The sequence below is a fragment of the Pseudophryne corroboree genome, chromosome 6 (assembly GCF_028390025.1).
Source record: "Pseudophryne corroboree isolate aPseCor3 chromosome 6, aPseCor3.hap2, whole genome shotgun sequence".
Lineage (NCBI taxonomy): Eukaryota > Metazoa > Chordata > Amphibia > Anura > Myobatrachidae > Pseudophryne > Pseudophryne corroboree.
The window spans coordinates 759,168,859-759,192,316 of record NC_086449.1 but is presented as its reverse complement, the minus strand read 5'-3'; positions in this window follow the sequence as shown (position 1 = coordinate 759,192,316).

Below are 23,458 nucleotides of genomic sequence, written 5' to 3'. Positions count from 1 at the left end.
GTTTGTTGATAGATATGGAGGACGAACAATTGAGGGGAGAGCAGGAAGCACTTACTAATGCTGCCACCAGTCATAACGATACAAGTCCGTCAACGTCATTTACTAAGGCTGATGCCCAAGGGCATAGAGGGATTAAGTCAGGGCATATAAAATCAAATCATTTTACAGTGGTAAAGAAAAAACATCAAAAGGAAAGTTAGCTGCAGAGAAACATGAAATTGTCAATATGCCATTCACCACACGTAGTGGCAAGGAAAGACTTAGGTCTTGGCCTTTATTTATAAGTGGTGTTTCTGCAACTGACAGTGAGGCATCTTCTTCTGCATCTCATGACGAAGGAACTGTTCACTCACAGTCTAGAACATGTGTCAAAAAAAATAAAAAACACTAAGGCAGTAGAACAAACTGTGCATTCAGAACTGTCAGACATTCCTGAGGGACGTGTATGGGTGTCCACGTTAGCTATGTGTGAGTCTGACATTTTTCACGCTATCCTCATAGAGAAGCCTCTTTTGCCACCTATAGAAGTAAAGATGGAGATGAGGACATAATAAAATTGAGGATGCTTGTGTGGAAGAACAGGATGAGGGGGATATGTGTGTATTACTGACACTGAAGATGAGGATGTTGATGATGCTGATTGTGTAAGTCAGCCACCAGTGGCAACAGTTCTTGCCAGTGATAAAAGGAAAGCCATTGTGATGCCTGGGCATAAGAACAAAAAAACCACCTCTTGGGCGTGGGATAATTTTTGCCCAAATCCTGACAATGTTCATGCAGGCATATGCTCCATTTGTGAGGCCAGTTAGTAGAGGTAGGGACGGTGGCCATCTGGGCACCTCCTCCATGTTTAGTTAATTGCGGCGAGTTCATGAAATTTGTTTTTCAACCTACTCATTAGTGATCGGCGGTAGTATTTCCACAAAAATTGGTTTATGGGGGCCCAAACAAAGCAAGCACTTCAGCCACAAAAGTATCAGTCCTTGTCAGTGAAGTTTGTTAAACATTGCATGTCCTTTTTAATATTCATCATGGGGCAAGGACAATTCCATCTTGCACCTCTTTTCTTTTCTGCCACTGCTGTATGGCACTATTTTATATTGTAAATGCCTGGAAATTAATGTTATTGAGGTTAATAATACTGTAGGAACAAAAACAGTCCCAAATGTTGTGATTTTAGCTATTTTAATGATTTTTTTTTACAAAAATACAGATCAGAAACCAAAACACACAAGGGCGGTTTTGGCAAAACCAAATACAGATCCAAAACACGAGGGAAATACAGCTCCAAAACAAAAACACGGGGGTCAGCGCACATCTCTACCAAAAATATAATTGTTCCCTAAAGCATATAGTTAATTACCCAGTGTAGGAATTATAAATGGATCCAGTTAGCTATTACTAGTATACTGTAAGTAACAGTCCCTTGTCAGTTTTAGCCACCAACAACGCCCATTTTTGCAAATGTATTAAATTATTAACACATGAGATGTTGACAATAAATAATGCCATTATCATAGTGTTAGCAGGCACTTTGTGGAGGCTGCAGAATACATAGGGATATTTTCAGGTAACTGCACTTTGGGCCTAATTTAGACCTGATCGCAGCAGCACTTTTCTTTTACTCTACTGGGCAAAACAATGTGCACTGCAGGTGTGGCAGATATAACATGTGCAGAGAGAGTTAAGGGGGTACACACTAGAGATGAGCGGGTTCGGTTTCTCTGAATCCGAACCCGCCAGAACTTCATGTTTTTTTTCACGGGTCCGAGCGACTCGGATCTTCCCGCCTTGCTCGGTTAACCCGAGCGCGCCCGAACGTCATCATGACGCTGTCGGATTCTCGCGAGGCTCGGATTCTATCGCGAAACTCGGATTCTATATAAGGAGCCGCGCGTCGCCGCCATTTTCACACGTGCATTGAGATTGATAGGGAGAGGACGTGGCTGGCGTCCTCTCCGTTTAGAATTAGAATAGATTAGAGAGACACTTGATTTACTAATTTTGGGGAGCATTAGGAGTACTCAGTAGTGTACAGTGCAGAGTTTTGCTGATAGTGACCAGTGACCACCACTTTTATTTATAATCCGTTCTCTGCCTGAAAAAAGCGATACACAGCACACAGTGACTCAGTCACATACCATATCTGTGTGCACTGCTCAGGCTCAGGCCAGTGTGCTGCATCATCTATTATCTATATATAATATTATATATATCTGTCTGACTGCTCAGCTCACACAGCTTATAATTGTGGGGGAGACTGGGGAGCACTACTGCAGTGCCAGTTATAGGTTATAGCAGGAGCCAGGAGTACATAATATAATCCGTTCTCTGCCTGAAAAAAGCGATACACAGCACACAGTGACTCAGTCACATACCATATCTGTGTGCACTGCTCAGGCTCAGGCCAGTGTGCTGCATCATCTATTATCTATATATAAATAATATTATATATATCTGTCTGACTGCTCAGCTCACACAGCTTATAATTGTGGGGGAGACTGGGGAGCACTACTGCAGTGCCAGTTATAGGTTATAGCAGGAGCCAGGAGTACATAATATATTATATAGTGAGTGACCACCAGACACACAGTGCAGTTTATTTAATATATCCGTTCTCTGCCTGAAAAAAGCGATACACACAGTGACTCAGTCAGTCACATACCATATCTGTGTGCACTGCTCAGGCTCAGGCCAGTGTGCTGCATCATCTATATATATTATATATCTGTCTGACTGCTCAGCTCACACAGCTTATAATTGTGGGGGAGACTGGGGAGCACTACTGCAGTGCCAGTTATAGGTTATAGCAGGAGCCAGGAGTACATAATATTATATTAAAATTAAACAGTGCACACTTTTGCTGCAGGAGTGCCACTGCCAGTGTGACTAGTGACCAGTGACCTGACCACCAGTATATAATATTAGTAGTATACTATCTCTTTATCAACCAGTCTATATTAGCAGCAGACACAGTACAGTGCGGTAGTTCACGGCTGTGGCTACCTCTGTGTCGGCACTCGGCAGCCCGTCCATAATTGTATATACCACCTAACCGAGGTTTTTTTTTCTTTCTTTATACATACATACTAGTTACGAGTATACTATCTCTTTATCAACCAGTCTATATATTAGCAGCAGACACAGTACAGTGCGGTAGTTCACGGCTGTGGCTACCTCTGTGTCGGCACTCGGCAGCCCGTCCATAATTGTATATACCACCTAACCGTGGTTTTTTTTTCTTTCTTTATACATACATACTAGTTACGAGTATACTATCTCTTTATCAACCAGTCTATATATTAGCAGCAGACACAGTACAGTGCGGTAGTTCACGGCTGTGGCTACCTCTGTGTCGGCACTGGGCAGCCCGTCCATAATTGTATATACCACCTAACCGTGTTTTTTTTTTCTTTCTTTATACATACATACTAGTTACGAGTATACTATCTCTTTATCAACCAGTCTATATTAGCAGCAGACACAGTACAGTGCGGTAGTTCACGGCTGTGGCTACCTCTGTGTCGGCACTCGGCAGCCCGTCCATAATTGTATATACCACCTAACCGTGGTTTTTTTTTTCTTTCTTTATACATACATACTAGTTACGAGTATACTATCTCTTTATCAACCAGTCTATATATTAGCAGCAGACACAGTACAGTGCGGTAGTTCACGGCTGTGGCTACCTCTGTGTCGGCACTCGGCAGCCCGTCCATAATTGTATATACCACCTAACCGTGGTTTTTTTTTCTTTCTTTATACATACATACTAGTTACGAGTATACTATCTCTTTATCAACCAGTCTATATATTAGCAGCAGACACAGTACAGTGCGGTAGTTCACGGCTGTGGCTACCTCTGTGTCGGCACTCGGCAGCCCGTCCATAATTGTATATACCACCTAACCGTGGTTTTTTTTTCTTTCTTTATACATACATACTAGTTACGAGTATACTATCTCTTTATCAACCAGTCTATATTAGCAGCAGACACAGTACAGTGCGGTAGTTCACGGCTGTGGCTACCTCTGTGTCGGCACTCGGCAGCCCGTCCATAATTGTATATACCACCTAACCGTGGTTTTTTTTTTCTTTCTTTATACATACATACTAGTTACGAGTATACTATCTCTTTATCAACCAGTCTATATATTAGCAGCAGACACAGTACAGTGCGGTAGTTCACGGCTGTGGCTACCTCTGTGTCGGCACTCGGCAGCCCGTCCATAATTGTATATACCACCTAACCGTGGTTTTTTTTTCTTTCTTTATACATACATACTAGTTACGAGTATACTATCTCTTTATCAACCAGTCTATATATTAGCAGCAGACACAGTACAGTGCGGTAGTTCACGGCTGTGGCTACCTCTGTGTCGGCACTCGGCAGCCCGTCCATAATTGTATATACCACCTAACCGTGGTTTTTTTTTCTTTCTTTATACATACATACTAGTTACGAGTATACTATCTCTTTATCAACCAGTCTATATATTAGCAGCAGACACAGTACAGTGCGGTAGTTCACGGCTGTGGCTACCTCTGTGTCGGCACTCGGCAGCCCGTCCATAATTGTATATACCACCTAACCGTGGTTTTTTTTTCTTTCTTTATACATACATACTAGTTACGAGTATACTATCTCTTTATCAACCAGTCTATATATTAGCAGCAGACACAGTACAGTGCGGTAGTTCACGGCTGTGGCTACCTCTGTGTCGGCACTCGGCAGCCCGTCCATAATTGTATATACCACCTAACCGTGGTTTTTTTTTCTTTCTTTATACATACATACTAGTTACGAGTATACTATCTCTTTATCAACCAGTCTATATATTAGCAGCAGACACAGTACAGTGCGGTAGTTCACGGCTGTGGCTACCTCTGTGTCGGCACTCGGCAGCCCGTCCATAATTGTATATACCACCTAACCGTTGTTTTTTTTTCTTTCTTTATACATACATACTAGTTACGAGTATACTATCTCTTTATCAACCAGTCTATATATTAGCAGCAGACACAGTACAGTGCGGTAGTTCACGGCTGTGGCTACCTCTGTGTCGGCACTCGGCAGCCCGTCCATAATTGTATATACCACCTAACCGTGGTTTTTTTTTCTTTCTTTATACATACATACTAGTTACGAGTATACTATCTCTTTATCAACCAGTCTATATATTAGCAGCAGACACAGTACAGTGCGGTAGTTCACGGCTGTGGCTACCTCTGTGTCGGCACTCGGCAGCCCGTCCATAATTGTATATACCACCTAACCGTGGTTTTTTTTTCTTTCTTTATACATACATACATACTAGTTACGAGTATACTATCTCTTTATCAACCAGTCTATATATTAGCAGCAGACACAGTACAGTGCGGTAGTTCACGGCTGTGGCTACCTCTGTGTCGGCACTCGGCAGCCCGTCCATAATTGTATATACCACCTAACCGTGGTTTTTTTTTCTTTCTTTATACATACATACTAGTTACGAGTATACTATCTCTTTATCAACCAGTCTATATTAGCAGCAGACACAGTACAGTGCGGTAGTTCACGGCTGTGGCTACCTCTGTGTCGGCACTCGGCAGCCCGTCCATAATTGTATATACCACCTAACCGTGGTTTTTTTTCTTTCTTTATACATACATACTAGTTACGAGTATACTATCTCTTTATCAACCAGTCTATATATTAGCAGCAGACACAGTACAGTGCGGTAGTTCACGGCTGTGGCTACCTCTGTGTCGGCACTCGGCAGCCCGTCCATAATTGTATATACCACCTAACCGTGTTTTTTTTTTCTTTCTTTATACATACATACTAGTTACGAGTATACTATCTCTTTATCAACCAGTCTATATATTAGCAGCAGACACAGTACAGTGCGGTAGTTCACGGCTGTGGCTACCTCTGTGTCGGCACTCGGCAGCCCGTCCATAATTGTATATACCACCTAACCGTGGTTTTTTTTTCTTTCTTTATACATACATACTAGTTACGAGTATACTATCTCTTTATCAACCAGTCTATATATTAGCAGCAGACACAGTACAGTGCGGTAGTTCACGGCTGTGGCTACCTCTGTGTCGGCACTCGGCAGCCCGTCCATAATTGTATATACCACCTAACCGTGGTTTTTTTTTCTTTCTTTATACATACATACTAGTTACGAGTATACTATCTCTTTATCAACCAGTCTATATTAGCAGCAGACACAGTACAGTGCGGTAGTTCACGGCTGTGGCTACCTCTGTGTCGGCACTCGGCAGCCCGTCCATAATTGTATATACCACCTAACCGTGGTTTTTTTTCTTTCTTTATACATACATACTAGTTACGAGTATACTATCTCTTTATCAACCAGTCTATATATTAGCAGCAGACACAGTACAGTGCGGTAGTTCACGGCTGTGGCTACCTCTGTGTCGGCACTCGGCAGCCCGTCCATAATTGTATATACCACCTAACCGTGGTTTTTTTTTTCTTTCTTTATACATACATACTAGTTACGAGTATACTATCTCTTTATCAACCAGTCTATATATTAGCAGCAGACACAGTACAGTGCGGTAGTTCACGGCTGTGGCTACCTCTGTGTCGGCACTCGGCAGCCCGTCCATAATTGTATACTAGTATCCAATCCATCCATCTCCATTGTTTACCTGAGGTGCCTTTTAGTTGTGCCTATTAAAATATGGAGAACAAAAATGTTGAGGTTCCAAAATTAGGGAAAGATCAAGATCCACTTCCACCTCGTGCTGAAGCTGCTGCCACTAGTCATGGCCGAGACGATGAAATGCCAGCAACGTCGTCTGCCAAGGCCGATGCCCAATGGCATAGTACAGAGCATGTCAAAACCAAAACACCAAATATCAGTAAAAAAAGGACTCCAAAACCTAAAATAAAATTGTCGGAGGAGAAGCGTAAACTTGCCAATATGCCATTTACCACACGGAGTGGCAAGGAACGGCTGAGGCCCTGGCCTATGTTCATGGCTAGTGGTTCAGCTTCACATGAGGATGGAAGCACTCAGCCTCTCGCTAGAAAAATGAAAAGACTCAAGCTGGCAAAAGCACCGCAAAGAACTGTGCGTTCTTTGAAATCCCAAATCCACAAGGAGAGTCCAATTGTGTCGGTTGCGATGCCTGACCTTCCCAACACTGGACGTGAAGAGCATGCGCCTTCCACCATTTGCACGCCCCCTGCAAGTGCTGGAAGGAGCACCCGCAGTCCAGTTCCTGATAGTCAGATTGAAGATGTCAGTGTTGAAGTACACCAGGATGAGGAGGATATGGGTGTTGCTGGCGCTGGGGAGGAAATTGACCAGGAGGATTCTGATGGTGAGGTGGTTTGTTTAAGTCAGGCACCCGGGGAGACACCTGTTGTCCATGGGAGGAATATGGCCGTTGACATGCCAGGTGAAAATACCAAAAAAATCAGCTCTTCGGTGTGGAGGTATTTCACCAGAAATGCGGACAACAGGTGTCAAGCCGTGTGTTCCCTTTGTCAAGCTGAAATAAGTAGGGGTAAGGACGTTAACCACCTCGGAACATCCTCCCTTATACGTCACCTGCAGCGCATTCATAATAAGTCAGTGACAAGTTCAAAAAACTTTGGGTGACAGCGGAAGCAGTCCACTGACCAGTAAATCCCTTCCTCTTGTAACCAAGCTCACGCAAACCACCCCACCAACTCCCTCAGTGTCAATTTCCTCCTTCCCCAGGAATGCCAATAGTCCTGCAGGCCATGTCACTGGCAATTCTGACGAGTCCTCTCCTGCCTGGGATTCCTCCGATGCATCCTTGCGTGTAACGCCTACTGCTGCTGGCGCTGCTGTTGTTGCCAATGGGAGTCGATGGTCATCCCAGAGGGGAAGTCGTAAGCCCACTTGTACTACTTCCAGTAAGCAATTGACTGTTCAACAGTCCTTTGCGAGGAAGATGAAATATCACAGCAGTCATCCTACTGCAAAGCGGATAACTGAGGCCTTGGCATCCTGGGTTGTGAGAAACGTGGTTCCGGTATCCATCATTACTGCAGAGCCAACTAGAGACTTGTTGGAGGTACTGTGTCCCCGGTACCAAATACCATCTAGGTTCCATTTCTCTAGGCAGGCGATACCGAAAATGTACACAGACCTCAGAAAAAGAGTCACCAGTGTCCTAAAAAATGCAGCTGTACCCAATGTCCACTTAACCACGGACATGTGGACAAGTGGAGCAGGGCAGGGTCAGGACTATATGACTGTGACAGCCCACTGGGTAGATGTATGGACTCCTGCCGCAAGAACAGCAGCGGCGGCACCAGTAGCAGCATCTCGCAAACGCCAACTCTTTCCTAGGCAGGCTACGCTTTGTATCACCGCTTTCCAGAATACGCACACAGCTGAAAACCTCTTACGGCAACTGAGGAAGATCATCGCGGAATGGCTTACCCCAATTGGACTCTCCTGTGGATTTGTGGCATCGGACAACGCCAGCAATATTGTGTGTGCATTAAATCTGGGCCAATTCCAGCACGTCCCATGTTTTGCACATACCTTGAATTTGGTGGTGCAGAATTTTTTAAAAAACGACAGGGGCGTGCAAGAGATGCTGTCGGTGGCCAGAAGAATTGCGGGACACTTTCGGCGTACAGGCACCACGTACAGAAAACTGGAGCACCACCAAAAACTACTGAACCTGCCCTGCCATCATCTGAAGCAAGAAGTGGTAACGAGGTGGAATTCAACCCTCTATATGCTTCAGAGGTTGGAGGAGCAGCAAAAGGCCATTCAAGCCTATACAATTGAGCACGATATAGTAGGTGGAATGCACCTGTCTCAAGTGCAGTGGAGAATGATTTCAACGTTGTGCAAGGTTCTGATGCCCTTTGAACTTGCCACACGTGAAGTCAGTTCAGACACTGCCAGCCTGGGTCAGGTCATTCCCCTCATCAGGCTTTTGCAGAAGAAGCTGGAGGCATTGAAGAAGGAGCTAAAAGGGAGCGATTCCGCTAGGCATGTGGGACTTGTGGATGCAGCCCTTAATTCGCTTAACAAGGATTCACGGGTGGTCAATCTGTTGAAATCAGAGCACTACATTTTGGCCACCGTGCTCGATCCTAGATTTAAAGCCTACCTTGGATCTCTCTTTCCGGCAGACACAGGTCTGCTGGGGTTGAAAGACCTGCTGGTGACAAAATTGTCAAGTCAAGCGGAACGCGACCTGTCAACATCTCCTCCTTCACATTCTCCCGCAACTGGGGGTGCGAGGAAAAGGCTCAGAATTCCGAGCCCACCCGCTGGCGGTGATGCAGGGCAGTCTGGAGCGACTGCTGATGCTGACATCTGGTCCGGACTGAAGGACCTGACAACGATTACGGACATGTCGTCTACTGTCACTGCATATGATTCTCTCAACATTGATAGAATGGTGGAGGATTATATGAGTGACCGCATCCAAGTAGGCACGTCACACAGTCCGTACTTATACTGGCAGGAAAAAGAGGCAATTTGGAGGCCCTTGCACAAACTGGCTTTATTCTACCTAAGTTGCCCTCCCACAAGTGTGTACTCCGAAAGAGTGTTTAGTGCCGCCGCTCACCTTGTCAGCAATCGGCGTACGAGGTTACATCCAGAAAATGTGGAGAAGATGATGTTCATTAAAATGAATTATAATCAATTCCTCCGCGGAGACATTGACCAGCAGCAATTGCCTCCACAAAGTACACAGGGAGCTGAGATGGTGGATTCCAGTGGGGACGAATTGATAATCTGTGAGGAGGGGGATGTACACGGTGATATATCGGAGGGTGAAGATGAGGTGGACATCTTGCCTCTGTAGAGCCAGTTTGTGCAAGGAGAGATTAATTGCTTCTTTTTTGGGGGGGGTCCAAACCAACCCGTCATATCAGTCACAGTCGTGTGGCAGACCCTGTCACTGAAATGATGGGTTGGTTAAAGTGTGCATGTCCTGTTTTGTTTATACAACATAAGGGTGGGTGGGAGGGCCCAAGGACAATTCCATCTTGCACCTCTTTTTTCTTTTCTTTTTCTTTGCATCATGTGCTGATTGGGGAGGGTTTTTTGGAAGGGACATCCTGCGTGACTCTGCAGTGCCACTCCTAGATGGGCCCGGTGTTTGTGTCGGCCACTAGGGTCGCTAATCTTACTCACACAGTCAGCTACCTCATTGCGCCTCTTTTTTTCTTTGCGTCATGTGCTGTTTGGGGAGGGTTTTTTGGAAGGGACATCCTGCGTGACACTGCAGTGCCACTCCTAGATGGGCCCGGTGTTTGTGTCGGCCACTAGGGTCGCTAATCTTACTCACACAGCTACCTCATTGCGCCTCTTTTTTTCTTTGCGTCATGTGCTGTTTGGGGAGGGTTTTTTGGAAGGGACATCCTGCGTGACACTGCAGTGCCACTCCTAGATGGGCCCGGTGTTTGTGTCGGCCACTAGGGTCGCTAATCTTACTCACACAGCTACCTCATTGCGCCTCTTTTTTTCTTTGCGTCATGTGCTGTTTGGGGAGGGTTTTTTGGAAGGGACATCCTGCGTGACACTGCAGTGCCACTCCTAGATGGGCCCGGTGTTTGTGTCGGCCACTAGGGTCGCTAATCTTACTCACACAGTCAGCTACCTCATTGCGCCTCTTTTTTTCTTTGCGTCATGTGCTGTTTGGGGATGGTTTTTTGGAAGGGCCATCCTGCGTGACACTGCAGTGCCACTCCTAGATGGGCCCGGTGTTTGTGTCGGCCACTAGGGTCGCTAATCTTACTCACACAGCTACCTCATTGCGCCTCTTTTTTTCTTTGCGTCATGTGCTGTTTGGGGAGGGTTTTTTGGAAGGGCCATCCTGCGTGACACTGCAGTGCCACTCCTAGATGGGCCCGGTGTTTGTGTCGGCCACTAGGGTCGCTAATCTTACTCACACAGCTACCTCATTGCGCCTCTTTTTTTCTTTGCGTCATGTGCTGTTTGGGGAGGGTTTTTTGGAAGGGACATCCTGCGTGACACTGCAGTGCCACTCCTAGATGGGCCCGGTGTTTGTGTCGGCCACTAGGGTCGCTTATCTTACTCACACAGCGACCTCGGTGCAAATTTTAGGACTAAAAATAATATTGTGAGGTGTGAGGTATTCAGAATAGACTGAAAATGAGTGTAAATTATGGTTTTTGAGGTTAATAATACTTTGGGATCAAAATGACCCCCAAATTCTATGATTTAAGCTGTTTTTTAGTGTTTTTGGAAAAAAACACCCGAATCCAAAACACACCCGAATCCGACAAAAAAAATTCGGTGAGGTTTTGCCAAAACGCGTTCGAACCCAAAACACGGCCGCGGAACCGAACCCAAAACCAAAACACAAAACCCGAAAAATTTCAGGCGCTCATCTCTAGTACACACATTTCTCCCAGAGATGTGTGCTGAGCGATCTAGTACAGAACGCTCAGCACACATCTCAGGACATTCAGCAGACAGCACGATGTGTGCTGAGCGAGGGGGGAACGCTCACTTCACCCCGAGGTGAAGTGAGTGATCTAACTAGATTTCGCATGCATGCATGCCAAATCTAGAGCCGGCAATAGCAACGCACGGGACTGTGCATCGCTGTCACTGGCACCCTACACACGGAGCGATGTGTCCTTAATTTCTAAGCAATCTAGTCAGATTACTTAGAAATGAAGTAAAAAACGCTACGTATGTACCCCCCTTTAGATTTGGGAGAGGTGTGTTCAAACTGAAATCTAAATTGCAGTGTAGAAATAAAGTAGCCAGTATTTACCCTGCACAGAAACAAAATAACCCACTCAAATGTAACTCTTTCTGCACATGTTATATCTACCCCACCTGCAGTGCACATGGTTTTGCCCATTAGAGAAAGCTTTTGCTGCTGCGATCAGGTCAGAATTAGATTCTTTGTTCCTACAGTTACTTATCTCCACAAAAATTTGAGCAAACAGAGCTTGTCAGATATAATAGTTTTGTTATTGCTTATCCCAATTGTGAAACACAATGGAATATAAATGTTAATAATAATCTATATATTAATAGCAGAAGAATGACTTTTATGAGTGACTTATTTCTATGATGCCGATACATCATACTGTATACCAAATTAAAGTTCTTGGTCCATAGATTTGCAGAATTATATTGTCATTGTAATTGGTCTTAATTTCATAGTTATGTGGCAAAATGTCTGCCTGCCATTTACAGTGCATCACCATTGTGCTCTGGAAAATATGACAGTCGGTGAACTCTCCCTGTGCACTTGTTGGGTGACTTGGCACATGTGTGCTGCTGGTTGGTTTGGAAACTGTGATAGTATTTGCAGTCACCCACTAAGCAGGAATTTTTTTACTCCTAAGGGGGTGAAAAGAGGTAAAATGTTACACCCATAAATAATTATCATTATTATTATTATTATTATTATTGCTTCACCAATAGTTATCTGTAGTTATCTGCTCCACCAATAATTATGTACAATTAAATATTAAACATTATTATTCTGAAACAAAAATTAAATTGAATTAAACAGTGTCATAGGGGGTAATTCAGACCTGATCACTGCTGTGCGCTTTCGCACAGTGGGCAATCAGGCAAACTGTGCATGTATATGCACCGCAATTTGCAGGTGCGTTGCACGGGTACAAAGCATATCGCCACTCAGTGATGAGTTTGTGCGACGGATCGATTCGTACGGGCGATCACAAGGAGATTGACAGGAAGAAGGCGTTTGTGGGTGTCGACTGACCGTTTTCAGGGAGTGTCTGGAAAAACGCAGGTGTGTTCATGCATTAACAGGGAGGGTTCCTGATGTCAATTCCGGTCCTGGACAGGCTGATGTGATCGCAGCGGCTGAGTAAGTCCTGGGCTGCGCAGAGACTGCACAAAATCTGTTTGTATATCTCTGCTACACATGCGTTCGCACACTTGCACAGCTACAATACACCCCCCTGTAGATAGCGACTATCTGATCGCAGCAGTGCAAAAATCGCTTGCTATAGATTGTGTCTGAATTAGGCCCATAGTCTCTACACCAGAGATTTTCAACCTTTTTCAAGATGATAAAATTGTCAAGGCACATAATCAGATTTTTTTTTCTAATAGTGACCTCAGTTTTTATTATGCATCAGTGTCCCATTTCCCATTATGGCACACTTTATGACGCCCTACTCACATTATATACACTGGACCCTCTTTTAACTTTATGCCACACAGTTTCTTCAGTTCACACTATGACACACAGTGCCCCCAGTTCACATTATGCAGCACAATACTTTTCTTTATTATATTATGCCACACAGTGCCAACGGTGCAGTTCACATTATGCTACACAGTGCCCCAGTGTACAATATGTTATGCTGCAGTGACCCTAGTTCCCTTTGTGCCACACTGTAGTGCCTACAGTTCCCATTTTGCCACTTTGTCATGACTAGAGCACACAATATGCCACATTGTAGTGCCCCATTTCTCATTAAACCACATTTTAATTGCCTAGTTCAAACTATGCCACATTGTAGTGCCCCAGTCCACATAATGCCATTATTCAACCCCTGTTCACATTATGCCACAATTTAGTCTCCTAGTTCACATAATGCCCCACAGTGCTCCCAGTTAACATTATGCCACACAGACTCAGACCATGTTAATGCTACATACTTAGAGGCTCTTTGCTTATCCATTGTCCTCATTCAGAATATCAAGACCCTGCATTTTGCTAGTTCTCCTAGTTAGCTAAGTTCCTTCTGCTTGCTCTGATCTGTGTTTCTTCATCAATGTTGGTGTCCATGTATTCTTTAAGACCCTGAATTTATGTAGTCATGGTATCCACCAGTAATGATAATATATTGAGTACAGGCTGGCTCCCACCCCTCCACAGTAGAGGGCGGGATGCACTCTGGTGGGATGCACTGTGGGCCAGTGCATTCCACCAGAGATTTCCCAAATAACTCCTCTTGGCTAATGTGGTCCAGCTCTATAGAAAACATTATAAATGCTCAAGCCTTACAGTACCTGCTTATGCAATTGTTTGATCAATGATCCACTATTTGTCAGGACTTAGCATTTTTCTTTAATCTATTCATACTTTCTAAGTTTATTTATGTATCCTGTGTTTTTTATGGAAATGTACAGTACTTTGAGTTCTAGTCATTTATTAATATTATTATTGTCATTTAATCACTTACATTTTATGCCTAGTTGCTAAACACAAAGAATTTCTAGCTTTTCTTTTCTATAAATGAAAGATATCCTGAAAAATATCTAATCATAATTAGTGCTATTTCCTCTTTAATTAAAGAAGCATGCAAATTAAATAAGACTTTTAAAACAATAATTATAGCTTGCCTTTAAAGTACATTATTATCATGCAGCGGAATATATTATTATGATTTAGGAAATATGTTAATTTGAAATGCAGATTAGAGTGTCACACTGTGCAGAGCATCAAAACAGACATCCCTCTGTTATTGTACAATCTCTTATACAATGTCATCTGATGTTTAATCAATATGTCTCTGCCAGTAGTAATGTACTGCATCACTCTCATAAAAGCAGAAGAGGAAGTATTGCCATCATTACATCTGTTCTTAGTTTGGGTGATTATCTTTTTCTGTTGGAATGATAGAATGCACAAAATCAAGTGGTGGGGAGTGTCATTTTAAGCTGTCCCTGATAGGTTGGGAGGTCAACAGAGATAACTTATACTACTTAAAATGACGCGTTAATTGTGGGAATTGAGCTGTATAACAGTCTAGCAGCACCCAAGGAATGTTTAAAAAAGTAGCAGTGGCGGATTTCCCACTAGGCATATGAGTCACATGCTTATGGGCGCCACTTGCTGGGGACAGCACAGCAGACTTGTCGCCCACGCCACCCACCGCATCTGAGCAGCTGGCCCTTATTTATCCAATGAGGATTTAGTGAGTGACTTGTGAGCAGGGAACATGGCTACAGCACAGAGCAGCTGACAGAGAGAGAGAGATAGAGAGAGAGAGAGGTGGAACTGATCCAGATCCCCGGCCATCCAGAGAGTGACAAACTGTCGGTGGGGTAATGGGGCAGTGAGCTGTGATGGGAGCAATGTGAGCAGTAAGGGGGCAGTGAAGGTTGAGGGAGCAATCATGTGGGCAGTGAGGTTTTAGGAAAGGGCACTTGAAAAAAGGGGTAGAGGTGTCACATTAAACACTGACAAATCAGTGCACAAAAATAAACTAAAACTGAAGAACAAACTGTGTGCTCACAAATCCCTGAGGAGAGTCTGGGGGTGTCCACATTAGTTATGTGTGAGTCTGACATTTCTCAGACTATATTCATAGAAATACCTCATTCACCTCCTTTCACAATATACTCTCTGTCTACAAATGTGAGGATGAGCAGCACAAGTAAAGATGGTGGCGATAATAACATAACAAAAAATTGAGGATGCTTCTGTGGAAGTGGAACAGGATGATGGGGATATTTGTGTACTATCTGAGACTAATGAGGATTATTAGGATGAGGATGTTGATGATGTTTTTTATGTAAGTCAGCCACCAGTGGCCGATGCTCTTGCTAGTGATAAAAAGAAAGCCATTATAATGCCTGGGTGTGAGACAAAAAGTCACCTCTTGGGTGTGGGATTATTTTTACCCAAATCCTGACAATGTTTGTGAAGGCTTCTGCTCCATTTGTGAGGCCAAAGTTATTAATTTGTGGCAAGTTCATTAAATTTATTTTACAAAATTATAACAATTTTTGTAATTAACACCCTCACCACCAACCTCATTAGTGATTGGACATAGGGGGTCATTCCGAGTTGATCACTCGCTAGCTGTTTTTAGCAGCCATGCAAACACTATGCCACCTTCCACTGGGAGTGTATTTTAGCTTAGCAGAAGTGCGAACGAAAGGATCGCACAGCGGCTACAAAATAATTTTGTGCAGTTTCAGAGTAGCTTCAGACCTACTCAGCGCTTGCGATCACATCAGACTGTTCAGTTCCTGTTTTGACGTCACGAACATGCCCTGAGTTCACCTAGCCATGCCTGCGTTTTTCCTGGCACGTCTGCGTTTTTCCGAACACTCCCTGAAAAATGGTCAGTTGACACCCAGAAATGCCCACTTCATGTCAATCACTCTGCAGCCAGCAGTGCGACTGAAAAGCTTCGCTAGACCTTGTGTGAAACTACATCGGCAGTTGTGAAAGTACGTTGCGCGTGCACATTGCGCTGCATACGCATGCACAGAAGTGCCTTTTTTTGCATCATCGCTGTGCAGTGAACATTTTCAGCTAGAGCTCAACTCAGAATGACCCACATAGTTCTTCCCAAAAAATTGGTTTGTGGGGCACAAACAAACTAAACACTTTAGTCACAGTCACTGAAGTGCTTGATTTGTTAAACTGTGCATGTCCTTCATAAAAGTGTTTGGAAGGGCCCAAGGAAATTCCACCTTGCACCACTTTTCTTTTCATAATGGGCTATATGTGGGGGGGGGCATTGTGGATGGTATTTGCATTACTAATTTGTAACACATTTTTAACAAGAAATTATGTGGTGCCTCACACATGTTAATTTTAATCAATCACTCAATCAATCATTCTTATATTCTTTTGTGGCCTTTCTCTCCAGACTTGCATCAAAGCAGAAGGTTGACATAGTCCATGTCCCAATTTTAATTATTTTTTAATAATCAATCTATAAATTCATCATTCTTGTAATATTTTATGGCCTGACTTGCTGCAAAACAGGAAGTTGATATAGTTCATGTCTCATTTAAAAAATAATAATCAATCAATCATTCTTTTACCTGCCTTCCACGATATACTCCACCTCCATTTCCCTGTACTTCCCTAAGGTCTCTAAGCTAGTTTTTCTTTAATGAAAACATTCTTGGTTATATTCTATAAGGTCATATCATTTATTAAACTGCCACCCTGTCTGCCACTGCAGTGCCACTCTGTTTCCCAGATATCCCATGTTTGAACTTGAACTGCAACATGTTTGTGCCGCCCACTGCTGTCGCTTAGCTTATTTAGCCAGCTAGGTTGATGCAACCTATAGGCCTAACTGGATTAAAACTTTTTTGCGAGCTGTGAGGTTGTCAAAATTTGCTGGAAAATGCTTTTGAGGTTAAAACGACTGTAGGAATAAGAAAAGTCACAAATTATGTGACTAGCTGTATTGTCCATTTTATTTTATTTTTTGAGGGGGACAGATCCAAAATTAAAACAAAAACACTGAGGTCAACGCACATATCTATTTTTAAGTACAGTATAGGTTGAAATGAGGAAATCTGCCAGTACCCAAAAATAGACAAACCAATATAAGATGATAGTATAGAAGTCTATTATTGGCAATAAAAATGTATAAGGTGTTCTTAAAATGTGCCAAATGGCAGCTATATGCATTATTCTAAAACATTGAAAAAATTATAGAAAGCTATATTTGTTTTTTGTTCAAAACAAATGCTCTACTTAAATTAGGGATGCATAAAATGGGTAATAGAATATATTTCAGTCATTTTAAGCCACTTTAAAAAAAACAACTCAATAACTCCCATCTGCAAGCCTAAAATCACCTGTCCACTCATAATCCACTCCTATATACCTGTCCCATACCTTGTACATCCACACACACACAAAAGGTGCACACTGCAAATATTATTACTCAGACTAATTAACTCCTGCAATATAACATCAAGTAAAACTGAAGTTCTTTGCATAAATTTTGCCCAAAATATGAGCCTATGAAAAAATGATAGGTGACCTCATCAGGTAGGTCCCTAAAATTTCCTAAGGTTCAAGTCCAGGGCATGGGACCTCCCAGGCCAACCCAACAAAAACATTCCAAGCTCCCCCCCTCCTCCCCATACCTTGTACCCCAATTTTTTGCATTTTTAACACAAAAAATGTCATGTCATTAATAGGCAAATAAAAATAAGTACATAATTAGTCATTAAGGGGGGTGTCCCAGTGGTTCTGAACCAAGTTCTAACATTTTTACCTTAAAATAGGGATTTTACTCAACTTTTCGCCTGCTCAGGAGGTGGTAAAAAGAAATCCCCGTTAAAATCTTTGGACAATTATCGTGGGTAAAGTTTTGCGAATTGTGAATAGTTCTGTTTTCGTGAGTTGCAATGAAAGCCTGTTTTTCATGTAAAAATGGGTTATTGAAGCGAATTGAATTGTCCCCTATGTTTTATTCAAAATAAATGGACTAATTAATTATCTATACTGATTAGCCAAGTATAAATGTCCAGGATGGAATTCAGGTTTTATCTTTCTTAATACAGAAGCAGAGAAATGCATTAAGGATTTCCATCTGTAACTGTAACGGTATATACAAACACAATGGTAACTATCTGGACGCTTTCTCTGGTGACCTACAGCAAAAGCACTTCACTCTGAAGGACTAAATATTGAAAATTATTAACAAAAGAAAGGTAAGATTTAGCAAATAATGTCTGCTCACTGCTTCTGAGCTAATTACGGACGTTTTTTATTCTTTTTTTTTTCACCTCCATTTAACTGGAAGTTACTATGCGTCCAGTTACCATGGAAAGCTATACAATAAACTGTACTGAGCACTCTCTATAGATGGGCTTCGTTATCTCACAATCATTACTGAACTGGAATTGTTTTTGAAAACATACAACAATAATTTTGGCTATCATTTTACAAAGTTGCAAATGCAGCGCAAAGGAACTTGGCGTGATAAAAAGCCACTTTCAGTCACTTTTGCACACAGATGTACAAATGTCTTACAGGGGCTGTTTGGCCACAATGTATGAGGACACATCTGTATTAAAATGATGTCAGAACTTCAGCTTTGAACTAACAGGGGGTATCTAATTAGCCGCAATGACTATGTTCTGCGATAAATTATCACATTTGCAATAGCTGTCGGCGATAAGTCTCCATAAGGTTTATTGCGCATTTCTCCTCACCATCTCAAAACTGGGAATAAGTAGTGCAAAATCCCTATTTTAAGTTAAAAAAGCCGGGATATGGTTCAGAACCCCTGGGACACCCTCCTGAATGACTAATTAGGAACTTAGAAGTTTTTTTTATATATATATAGATTTTTAATTGGACAATAATGACATATCAGTTTTGGGGTCAAAAAATGCAATGTGATGGAAAGTGGAGTACAAGCTATGGGACAGGTATATTGGGGTGCTTTATGAGTGGGCAAGTGTTTTTAGACTTGAAGGTGGGAGTAATTGGTCCGTAAAGTCCCCTAAAATGACCCAAATACATACTTATACCCATTTTTATGTACCCCAAATTTAATGAGAGCATTTATTTTGCTGACAAAAATATATTTTTATAATTTTTTCTCATTTTAAAAAAAATTGCATATAACACCCATTTGACCCAATTTAATGACAGCAAATAATTTTATTATGGCCACTAATAGACTTCTGTAATGTTTTCCTATATTAGTTTGGCTTATTTGGGGGGTACAGGCAGATCTCTCCATTTTCTCCTATACTTTGGGTGGCTAGAATTATCGCTCGAATCCTGTTATCACCATTTTGGAATAGGATAGGTGCAAAAAAATGGGACAGCGCAGGCTGAGATAAGCTGATTTTTCAGGAGATAGGTGTGATACATTTTGACATGATTGTAGTTATCGCAGCTGATTGGATACCTCCCTCAGTGTATTATTATTACATTTTATTTATAATTTGCAACCAGCGGTCCGCAGCGCTACACATCTGGTAACAGTAGGGCAGTACAGGGTACACAGAATGTTACATTACATTACAGTAAGAAAAACATAAACAGGGCACAAGTAACAATTAGCACCACAATTCTCAGTAAACAAAACAGCTGGGAAGCAAGCTGAGCGAAGGAATAATCGTCAAAGGGTGGAAACTGTCTCCAATAGTGACGGCATGACTAACAGTGTACACAATTATCTAATAAGGCTTCTAGAAAAGTTTGCATTAATTGTTTTGATGATATTATTATTATTATTATTAATTATTATTATTATCAATTTATTATTATTAATAATAATAATAATAATAATAATAATAATAATATCATGATGGATGTTACCCAGCCATAATATTTTTTTAGAGCCAAAATTGGACTTTAAATTATTCATTAAATAATATTCATGATGCTAAACCTTGTCACTGCATTGGAGACACTGCAATTAAGTGGCACAATGCACTTGAGAATAGAAGAAAATAAAAAATGATTAATAAAGTGAAAATACCTAGCATGTATGGAGCTGTAAGATTACCTCTCTCAAGGCTGGTGAAGAGCTATAAAGTCACATACAATCTACAACTTGATACAAGGATTTCTACTAATGAAGTCTCATAAAAAGATGATAGGAAATCCTGTACGTTTAACTTCTATTTCCCATTTTCACATGGTGCGAGGTCATATGGAAATTTAAAGTGAAACGAATGAAAGATGCACAGCTTCAAAAGCAAATAAATATTTTAATTGGTCATAAATATTTAGAATCAATCTTTTATATCACATTTAACAGGTATGCATTGTGAAAAATCATAGGAATCTTCAAAATTTGATACCGTGTTTTTGACAAAAAATACAGTAACTTATGTCCGAGAATTTACTCCAAAACTTGTTGTGTGAATTTAAGACAATTCAGATTGTAATGTAATCTGCAAAGAAAAGATATGTGATTTTCACAATTCTTATTTTATTGGGTTTCAAAAGTTGTGTTGCTTTGGGACTCCATATTTGCTGCAGTTTTCTCTTCTTAAACTTTATAACACAAACTAACATTATTTGACTTGTAATAAGTTGCTTACATTCTATTGCCAGTTGCATTGAAAAACACATTTTTCATTAAAGAGAGTTTTAATAAAGGCAAAAAATGTAGGCTAGAATCTGATTGGCTACTAAAGGTTATAGCACATTTAACTTTTTGACCACATCATTATATACAGTAATGTAGCACATTGCACCATGTATTAAGTAATGTACTTCAATATGTACCAAAATTAACATTTCATTTGCAAACAGTAAATAAAATAGAGTAAAAATGTTGATTGTTTTAAAAATGTAAAAGTAAAAATAATTTGAATACAATTGTATATTGATACTAGTTTTACAATTGTAATATATCTACTCATAATTACTAAAGATTAGTCTAAAGCTGCATACACACTATTGGGTCTATTCAATTGGTGTCGGATCCTCTCCGACGGAGAGGATCAGACACTGCACTATTCAGTTTACAGGCATTTCCGACAGGTTTAGCCCATTTTACCATTTTTTAAAGTCGGATCCGCATTGTCGAATACGGGCCAAAAACCTATTGAAAATGCCTGCAAATTCGACAAAACACATGGATCCACGGCTAATCCGCCGATCCACATGTTTTCCGACAAGTCGGAAAAATGACAACTGACTTGAATAGGTCTAATCCAGATTCCACCTAAAAAATAGAGATGAGCGGGTTCGGTTCCTCGGAATCCGAACCCCCCGAACTTCAGCCTTTTTACACGGGTCCGAGGCAGACTCGGATCTTCCCGCCTTGCTCGGCTAACCCGAGCGCGCCCGAACGTCATCATCCCGCTGTCGGATTCTCGCGAGGCTCGTATTCTATCGCGAGACTCGGATTCTATATAAGGAGCCGCGCGTCGCCGCCATTTTCACACGTGCATTGAGATTGATAGGGAGAGGACGTGGCTGGCGTCCTCTCCGTTAGAATAGATAGAGACACTTGAGTTGATTACTTAGTAATTTTGGGGAGCATTAGGAGTACTCAGAGTGCAGAGTTTTGCTGATAGTTACTAGTGACTGACCACCACCAGTTTTATTTATTATTTAATATAATCCGTTCTCTGCCTGAAAAAAAACGATACACAGTCACATACCATATCTGTGCTCAGCCTCAGTGTGCTGCATGATAATATCATCTATATGTATATCTGACTGTGCTGAGTGCTCACTGCTCACACAGCTGAATTGTGGGGGAGACTGGGGTGCAGTTATAGCAGGAGTACAGTGCACACTTTTGCTGCCAGTGTGACTGACCAGTGACCACCAGTATATTGTCTGCCTGAAAAAGTTAAACACTCCTGTGGTGTTTTTTTATTTTATTCTATAAACGCATTCTGCTGACAGTGTCCAGCAGGTCCGTCATTCATTATATTATATAAATATTTACCTGCAGTAGTGTTATATTTTTTTTGTTCGTCTCTATCATCTTTATCATCTCTATATTAGCAGACGCAGTACGGTAGTCCACGGCTGTGGCTACCTCTGTGTCGTCAGTGCTCGTCCATAATTGTATACCTACCTGTGGTGGGGTTTTTTTTTCTATCTTCTTCATACTAGTAGTTTAGGAGTCTGCTGACAGTGTCCAGCAGGTCCGTCATTATATTATATATACCTGCAGTAGTGATATATATATATTTTTTATATCATTATCATCTCTATACTAGCAGACGCAGTACGGTAGTCCACGGCTGTGGCTACCTCTGTGTCGTCAGTGCTCGTCCATAATTGCATACCTACCTGTGGTGGGGTTTTTTTTTCTATCTTCTTCATACTAGTAGTTTAGGAGTCTGCTGACAGTGTCCAGCAGGTCCGTCATTATATTATATATACCTGTAGTAGTGATATATATATATTTTTTATATCATTATCATCTCTATACTAGCAGACGCAGTACGGTAGTCCACGGCTGTAGCTACCTCTGTGTCGTCAGTGCTCGTCCATAATTGTATACCTACCTGTGGTGGGTTTTTTTTTCTATCTTCTTCATACTAGTAGTTTAGGAGTCTGCTGATAGTGTCCAGCAGGTCCGTCATTATATTATATATACCTGCAGTAGTGATATATATATATTTTTTATATCATTATCATCTCTATACTAGCAGACGCAGTACGGTAGTCCACGGCTGTAGCTACCTCTGTGTCGTCAGTCACTCGTCATCCATAAGTATACTAGTATCCATCCATCTCCATTGTTTACCTGAGGTGCCTTTTAGTTGTGCCTATTAAAATATGGAGAACAAAAATGTTGAGGTTCCAAAAATAGGGAAAGATCAAGATCCACTTCCACCTCGTGCTGAAGCTGCTGCCACTAGTCATGGCCGAGACGATGAAATTCCATCAACGTCGTCTGCCAAGGCCGATGCCCAATGTCATAGTACAAAGCATGTAAAATCCAAAACACAAAATATAAGTAAAAAAAGGACTCAAAAATCTAAAATAAAATCGTCGGAGGAGAAGCGTAAACTTGCCAATATGCCATTTACCACACGGAGTGGCAAGGAACGGCTGAGGCCCTGGCCTATGTTCATGGCTAGTGGTTCAGCTTCACATGAGGATGGAAGCACTCAGCCTCTCGCTAGAAAAATGAAAAGACTTAAGCTGGCAAAAGCACAGCAAAGAACTGTGCGTTCTTCGAAATCACAAATCCACAAGGAGAGTCCAATTGTGTCGGTTGCGATGCCTGACCTTCCCAACACTGGACGTGAAGAGCATG